This window comes from Phyllostomus hastatus, unplaced genomic scaffold, assembly GCF_019186645.2.
Source record: "Phyllostomus hastatus isolate PE091 unplaced genomic scaffold, TTU_PhHast_1.1 phas_scaffold_93, whole genome shotgun sequence".
NCBI lineage: Eukaryota > Metazoa > Chordata > Mammalia > Chiroptera > Phyllostomidae > Phyllostomus > Phyllostomus hastatus.
The window spans coordinates 43,000,936-43,008,851 of NW_025334042.1; positions in this window are offsets into that span (position 1 = coordinate 43,000,936).

Here is a 7,916-nt window from a genome sequence, read left to right on the forward strand (position 1 = left end):
CGTGCTTTTAGATATATGCTGGCATTTGAGTCATAGAACAATCCTGCCAAGTATTATACTTCACTGTTAAACCTACAGACAACAGAGTTCTTATTAGAAAGGCATCCTGCTGTAGTGGAAACTGAGTAGGCACAGAATGCATAGAACCCCTGAAAATACTAGCAATTCCACTTAATAACTGGGTGGTTCTAGGAATGTTATTGTCTACTGCTCTGAAAAATGGGGATAATCAAAATATATTTGCCTGTCAAGTCGTTGCCTATGTGTAAAGTACCTAGAACATGCCAAGGCATATAGTAGGTTAGGTGTTCAGCAAATGGAAGTTGTTAATATTATTCCCAGGTTCACAGGACAATTATGGGACAAACTAGGAAAAGCTATCCCAGTCTTATTTCCCTCCACTGAGCTGCCTCTCAGCCTTCTCAACACTTGACTGTGACTACTTTGGATGTGTCTATCAGGGGTGTCCAACCTGTGCCCTACAGGCTGCATGCAGCCCAAAACAAAATCATAAATTTACTTAAAACATTATGAAATTTTGTTGTGTGTGGGACTATATATCACAATGTATTTAATGTGTGGCCCACGAAAACTCTTCTTCCGGTGTGGCCCAGACACACCAAAAGGTTGGACACCCTGGATTCTATTCATGCGTATAATAACATTTCCCCTTTATTTTTATTTTAACCCTGAGAAAGAGAAAAGCAGTCGCTAAAAGCCTAGAGCTGGCCTGGCACAGCTACATCGCTGTGCTCTACAGTTCAACATAAACAATTTCACAGAACGCCAACATCAGCTAAGGCCCTCGTGACCATGATGAATCAACAAAAAACAAGGCCATTCAGAATCATGTCTGAACACAGGAATAAAAAAAAAAAAAAAAGAACATTGCCCAAACCACAAAAATGACCTAAGAGCTTCCTCCTATCCTAGCTAATAAAGTGAGTGTCACTTATACCCACCATATACACATCTCTACCCATCAGTTTTAGCCTTATCCTATTCTTCTTGTGTTTTAGGTAAGAATTAAGATAACTTGTCACAGAATTAGCACCACTTCCTGCCTGCAATCTAATCCAGAGCAATGGCACAGTTCCTTGAAACTTCCCCAAATCACCAAGCACAGGCCCAAACCCCATGTCATTTCTAACATGATCTTTACTAAGACACCTCACAGATCCCCGTGGTGAGCATTCTCCCTTGTGGCAGTAAGTCAATGAACCCAAACTTATCCAACTACAGGTGTGTTCCTGGTGGTCTTCAAATGGAGAACATTGACATTCTTAAAAGATACAGACAACAAATAGAATTCTATTTTTAGGGGCAGATAAACTCTAAGCCAAATGCCAAGCCATTCATTATACATTCATGTATAATGTAAATTTATTAAAACAAGACAAAAAGCTGTAAGACTTCCAACCTAGCTGAAAAATCAGAGAGGACAGCCTCCTACAGCAAACATTTTAGCAATATATCTGACAAGAGTTTCTCAAGGACTTTTTTCTAAAATTGACCTGTTGTACAGTACTAATCTGGAATTAATCTCTACAGTTTGAAAGTATGTTAAATTGGCAGCAGATAGCGGTGATAGAATGCAAAATACGAGTTTCTTTAATGGAGAAATGTTGCCAAGCTTTGCTTTGTGAGCTCCCCTTTTAAATGTATTGCCTTCTGAAATTTTAGAAGAACCCCTAAGGCAAGGCCTATCAGAGAAAAATCTATAGACCACCACTGCTACATTGGAATCTCCCAAGATTTTTCCTAAACCCGATTCTAGGCTTCACCACAGCCCTACGCCAGGGCCCTGAAATCTACATTTTAGCAAGTTTCAGCAAATGATATTTATGCAAGCTAAATGTAAAAAATCATCAACCTATGCACAAAGGAGAGCAAACTATGCAAGCCAGTCTAGAAATATAGACCAAACTGGCACTTACAAGAATACAACTATATTTTATTCTTTCAATCCATGAAGATTTTGCATGTCATTTCTTTTTGTGGATTTTAATAAAAATTTTAAATTTCCATATAAATTTATGCTTCCCACCCCCACTCCTTCTTCAATTAAAATTAAAGCCCCAGGAATGTGTCATATTTATCTTGAAGCTTCAAGAACCTATGTGGCCCAGGAGATAGGAGTAAAATTTCAAAGGTCATTGACTATTTGCTTGGTTTGCCATATAAGTAGTGTCTACTACAGCACTTGGCACATAGTAGGCTGTGAATTTTTGTTAGGTAAATGATTACACATTACTGTCTGTGCTATTTCCCTATAGTGCCCATGTTTTATCTTGTCCAATTTCATTTGACTGTAGTCTCTTGTTCTGATTTCTCAGAGCAGTCATTCCACTTAAGTTAATCCACTTAGACTACAGATTGTCAACCAGTATTTCCAAGTGAGATGGGGAAAGTATAGGAGCAGGGAAGACTAGGGAGGGGTATGAATGTTAGAACTGAATTATTTCACAACTGAAGGAAGACCAACAGACCACGTAACTCCTACTTAACAGTGAAATAAGAAAAATAAGAATTATTTTGAGTCTTTTATGAAGCTAAATTTATCCAATTTCAAGAACAGTTTTTCATTCTGAGACTGTGTCCATCATGACAACTTGGATTTTAAAATGTCCTTTTTTTTTAAATGAAGATTGTGGTGGTAATTTTCTTCTTTTCTAATAGCTTTACTTGGCAAGATTAGAAGTAGACCATTCTGTCTTGCCCACTTCCCTGCTTTTCTAACCCATTAGTCCATCAAATCCCAAAGTTAGGGAATTACTGAAAGATTATATATTAGTTAATATTCTAATGAGTTAAGCCCTTTACATCAATTATTTGGTATTTCCCCAAAATATCTGAAATCAGGTTTCCCATGTACAGTTATGCACCACTTCACAGCAGGGACACATTCTGTTTGCAGCATTGCTAGGTGATCTGGTCATTGTGGGAAGGTCAGAGTGCACTTGCACAGACCTACCTGGCACAGCCCACTATACACAGAGGCTATAGCCTATTGCCCCTGGGCTACAAGCCTGTACAGCATGTTTCTGTACTGAATACTGTAGGCAACTGTAACACAGTGGTTTCTGTGAAACTAAACAGAAAAAAGGTACAGTAAAAATACGGTATAAAAGTTAAAATGGTGCCCCTGTAGAGAACACTTGGCAGGAATACAACCTGCAGCACTGGAAACTGCTTTGAGTGAGTGGAGGGTGAAGGTGTGTTGCGGGCTGCCCTGCCTGGTCTCAGGAAGCTGTAACCCCCCGTGACTTAGGCTGAGTGAAAGACCTCCGGACCAGGAGCCACTGAAGGAGACAAAATTTATTTCCCTGGCATGAACGCTGCCTGTTCATATGCTTCATTCCTCATGCTTGAACAGCAGTCAGTTACAGGTACCAATTCTCTTGGATAGAGAATGACTTAAGACAGACATGTTCATGAAGGAATGACAGGGACAAGACTCACGGGGCTGTGGAAATGAAGGGGTGATGGACATCAACCCCTGTCCCTTTGGCTTTGTCAAAGCCTGAGTCCTTGTTCTTAGATGTGAGAAATCCAAGTCTCCTGGCTGCCTTTGTCTCCTCTGTTAACTCAGGATAGCAGGGGCAGCCCAGACCAGAAATGGCGGACCCCAAGGGTGATCAGGCCTGGGATATAGAATATGCAAGATCCTGTGAGATCTGTTTGCTGGAGGATGTTATTAACTTGGAATTTAAAAGCACAGACAGGAAACCAAAACTAGCCCTTCAAGCAATATGTTAAAAACCCCAAACCTTGCCGGGAATTTCAGCAGGAGTGCTGTCCCCACCTTTGTAAGTTGTTTACATCTTTTGATCTTTTCCTCCAGACTGTGAATCCACAAACTAAGTCTGTTTTCTCAATAAAAATCTGCTTGGGTATAGACACGAGGCACTTCCCGCGTGAGGAGTGGCCATTCTGTCCCGATTCCCCCACAGGACCTGGTTGTCTCTGTGTATGTTTTTAGCATGTTTCGATGAACATCCGCAGCCAAGATGGACACTGCTGGCCGGTATCCTCCACAAAGGTGAAGGCCTAGGACACTAGTGGACACTGCTGTGGGTGTTATCAACACTGCACTTAGGCTGCATTAAACTTATAAAACACAAGATTAAATCCAGCACGAAAGAAAATGATGCAATCGAGAGATGCCGTAAACACAAGACAAGGCTGCCATCGGTGTTACATGGCATACTGTTGTACAACAAACTTCTATTTGAAAAAGTAGAAATACACTCTAAAATAGTAAGAAAAAGCGTAGCACAGTAAACACATAAGCAGTAACATAGTGTATTGCTACCAAGTACTGTATGTACTGTATGTAAGTGTATGTGCTAGAACTCCATGACTGGCAGTGCAGGTTTGCTCACACCAGCACCACCACAAACATGATGCGTGTGCTGCAGCAGGCAAGTCAGCAATGATGTTACTAAGCGGTAAGAATTTTTCAATTCCATTATAATCTTACTGGACTACTGTCATGTGCAGTCTATAAACTCAGTTCTTTTCCACTTGAAAATGGAAAATTTTCCATTTTCCAAGTTCCATTCTCTCATCTATGTAAAGTGATTCAACCTATAAAATATTACTCATTAGCTCTGTTAGCTGCATACTCCAACCTCGTTTCCACAGCTAAATTTTTTAGATGCCTCATTTGTTTCTTCAGGAACTCCATTGATTTTATTTTTTAAAAGATTTTATTTATTTTTAATGAGGGGTAGGGAGTGTGAAAGAGGGAGAGAAACATCCATGTGTGAGGTACATCAATCAGTTGCCTCTTGCACGCCCCCAACTGGGGACCCCACCCACAGCCCAGGAACATGCCCAAACTGGGAATCAAGCCAGTGACGGTTTGCGGGCCAGCACTCAACCCACTAAGCCACACCAGTCAGGGCGGGAACTCCTGATTTTAAAGCACCACTGATCTAGGTGACACTGTGTCATACTGAAAACTGCGTTCCTATATATAAGAAAGCCGAGCCTCCCTAGAATGTTCCTGCTCCAAGAATTCTTCCTTAGGAATCCCCTTAGGCTAAGAGGACATGTAATGTACACATATATGGTAACCATATTGAAAATCAATTTTTGTTTTAAACTATCCAGCTGTAAAACACAAGGTACCTACCAAAGACGTATTTTCGCTCGGTCTCCATTTTCTTTAATAATTATTTTATTGTTCAATCACAGTTGTCTGCATTTTCCCACAGCCACTCCCACCACCACCACCAGCCAAACCCACCTCCCTCCCTTGCTTCCGTCCATGTGTCCTTTATAGTTGTTCCTGAAAACCCTTCCCCTCATTATCCCCTCCCACCTCCCCTTTGGTTACTGTCAAATTGCCCTCACTTTCTATGCCTCTGATTATGTTTTGCTTGCTTGTTTCTTGTTGATTGTTTCAGTTAAAGGTGAGATCATACGGTATTTCTCACCTCCTGGCATATTTCACTTAGCATAATGCTCTCCAGTTCCATCCATGCTGTCAAAAAGGGTAGTTCTTTTCTTTCTTTCTGCTGTGTAGTATTCCATTGTATAAATGTACCACAATTTATCCCCTCACTTACTAATGGGCACTTAGGTTGCTTCTAGCACTTGGCTATTATAAATTGTGCTGCTATGAACATTGGGTGTATAGGGTCTTTTGGACTGGTGTTTCCTTGGTCTCCATTTTCAATTCCCCATTTTACTGTTGCTTTCTGAAAAATTACACCCCTTTCCCCACCACCCCCACCTTAGCTTCAAAGAAAAAGCAGGCTGAATTAATAATTCTACTAAACTTAAACTATTAAAAATGTAACCTATAAATTAATATAAATTATTAATTTATGTCTTAAATTATGTCTTCACTATACTATTCTTCACCAGCTCTTCACCAGTATTCTTCACCAGTATGTCTTCACTATACTATTTTGTAGCCATTAACAAGAATGTTGAACTTGATTTACTAACGGAAAAACACTTGAGACCACATTCAATCCTGGCTTCTTGGAAGAAACCTCTGGATGACACTAAAACTGAGAAGGGTTCACAAGGTAAAATACTGAACATTAGGCAGGAATCGGGGTTACCATTACCTACTGGACATTAGATCATAAAAAGGAAGCCCCAGAGCAGATACGCAGTGGGAAAGAGTGAGTGGGTGGCGACGAGGGGACTATACCATGCCAGCGGGACTCCTCCCAGGTAATTAGTTGGGTCTCAAGTTGGCTGAGGCTGTTCAAGGGTTTACAGAAGCAAGGACTCTGAGTAGGTTCCTGCCATGTGGAGAGGAGATGGTGTGCACGGGGGATAACTGGAAAATAATCCTCCTGGCCTGGTAAGATTTGGTGCTAATGTAGGGCCTTGTTTCAACAGCTTTTGAGTACTTACAACATACCAGCCACCTCTGAATACCACCTTCAGTGGTATTACTGAAGATCAAAAAATACACAAGGTTACTCCAGGCAGTGACAAGAACTATGAATAAAATGGGGACAAAGTAAGTGACAAAAGAAGGGATACGGGGCTGAAGACCTGGATCACAAAAAGGTGAACCATGCAGATATTTAGGTGAGAGAGCCAAGTAGCAAAATTAACAAGGAAAGTGAAAAGGTCTTGAGACAGAAATAAAGCAACTCTGGCTAGCGTAGTGCAAGCAAGGGGAAAAAGAGAAAGGTCACAGAGAGCTGGAGTCAGATCATTTTAAAAACACTGTGCAATATAATGGGAAGCCACTATGGATTAAAACAAGGCAGTCTACAAGGCAGTCTACTGACTCTTCAAATCCTAACACAATTCATTAGTTTCCTGCTGTGTAGAGTATGAAAAGGATACAGGCCAGTCCAGGAGTAGAGAGAGAAGTCAAGGAGGCACTGCAAAAGTCTAAGGGAGAAATGAAGGCAGGCTGGCCTCGGGGGCTACACAGGAAATGAGGCAGGCAGAGATTCAGGAAAGCCCACTGGCCTTCCATTCACACCAGATATGGGGATTACAGAGGACATCTTTGTCTTTTAGTCTGAGCACATGAGTATTAGGTGGTGCCAGCTACTGGAGTAACAAGTTGGAAAGGAAACAGGATTTGTTGAAAAATTACAATGTTTTAGGTAGGTTAGTATGAGATGCCTATGCAAGGTTAAGGTGGGACACTCAAACAGGCCATTCAGCTCGGGTGCTCAGGCAGGCAGGCTTGATACACAAATTTGGAAGATGCAGAAGATACTAAATGCCACAACCATGGATGATTTTTATTTTCCTTTGGAGACAGCAGAAGGTATAGCCCTGAGATGAAAAGGAAATAGCAAACGAAGCAATCACAAAGGTATAAGGAAGACCAGGAGTATGGTTTCACAGAAGTGCAGTAAAATATTTCAAAAACAAGGAAGTAGACCACTACTGAATGCTGCTTAAGATTTTAGTAAGATGAAAACAGAAGAGTAATCACCGGGTTAGAAACATGCTGGGCATTGGAGACTTTCACAAATCCAATTATAGTACATACATACTTCAACTTTTTGCTAAATTCTACTGTAGTATTTATTGCTAAGTGTGGTACATAAACTAATGGTCCCCCAAATATATCCATGTCCTAGTCCATGAAACCTGTGAATGTTACCTTATATAGCAAGAGGAACTTGGCAGACTTGATTAAATCAAGGATCTTGACCTAGGGATATTATCCAGGTGGGTCCAATGTAATCACAAATATTGTTCAGTGAAAGAGGGTAGCAGGAGAGTCAGAGATTCGAAGACGCTATGCTGTTGGCTTTGAAGGCAGAGGAAATCAGACCATTGGCCAAGAAATGCTGGTGGCCCCTAGAAGCTGGAAAAGGGAAGGAAACAGATTCCCTCCTAAGGTCTCCAGAGGAACGCAACCCTACCAGCACCTTAATTTCAGCCCAGTGAGACTCATTTCACACTTCTGACCT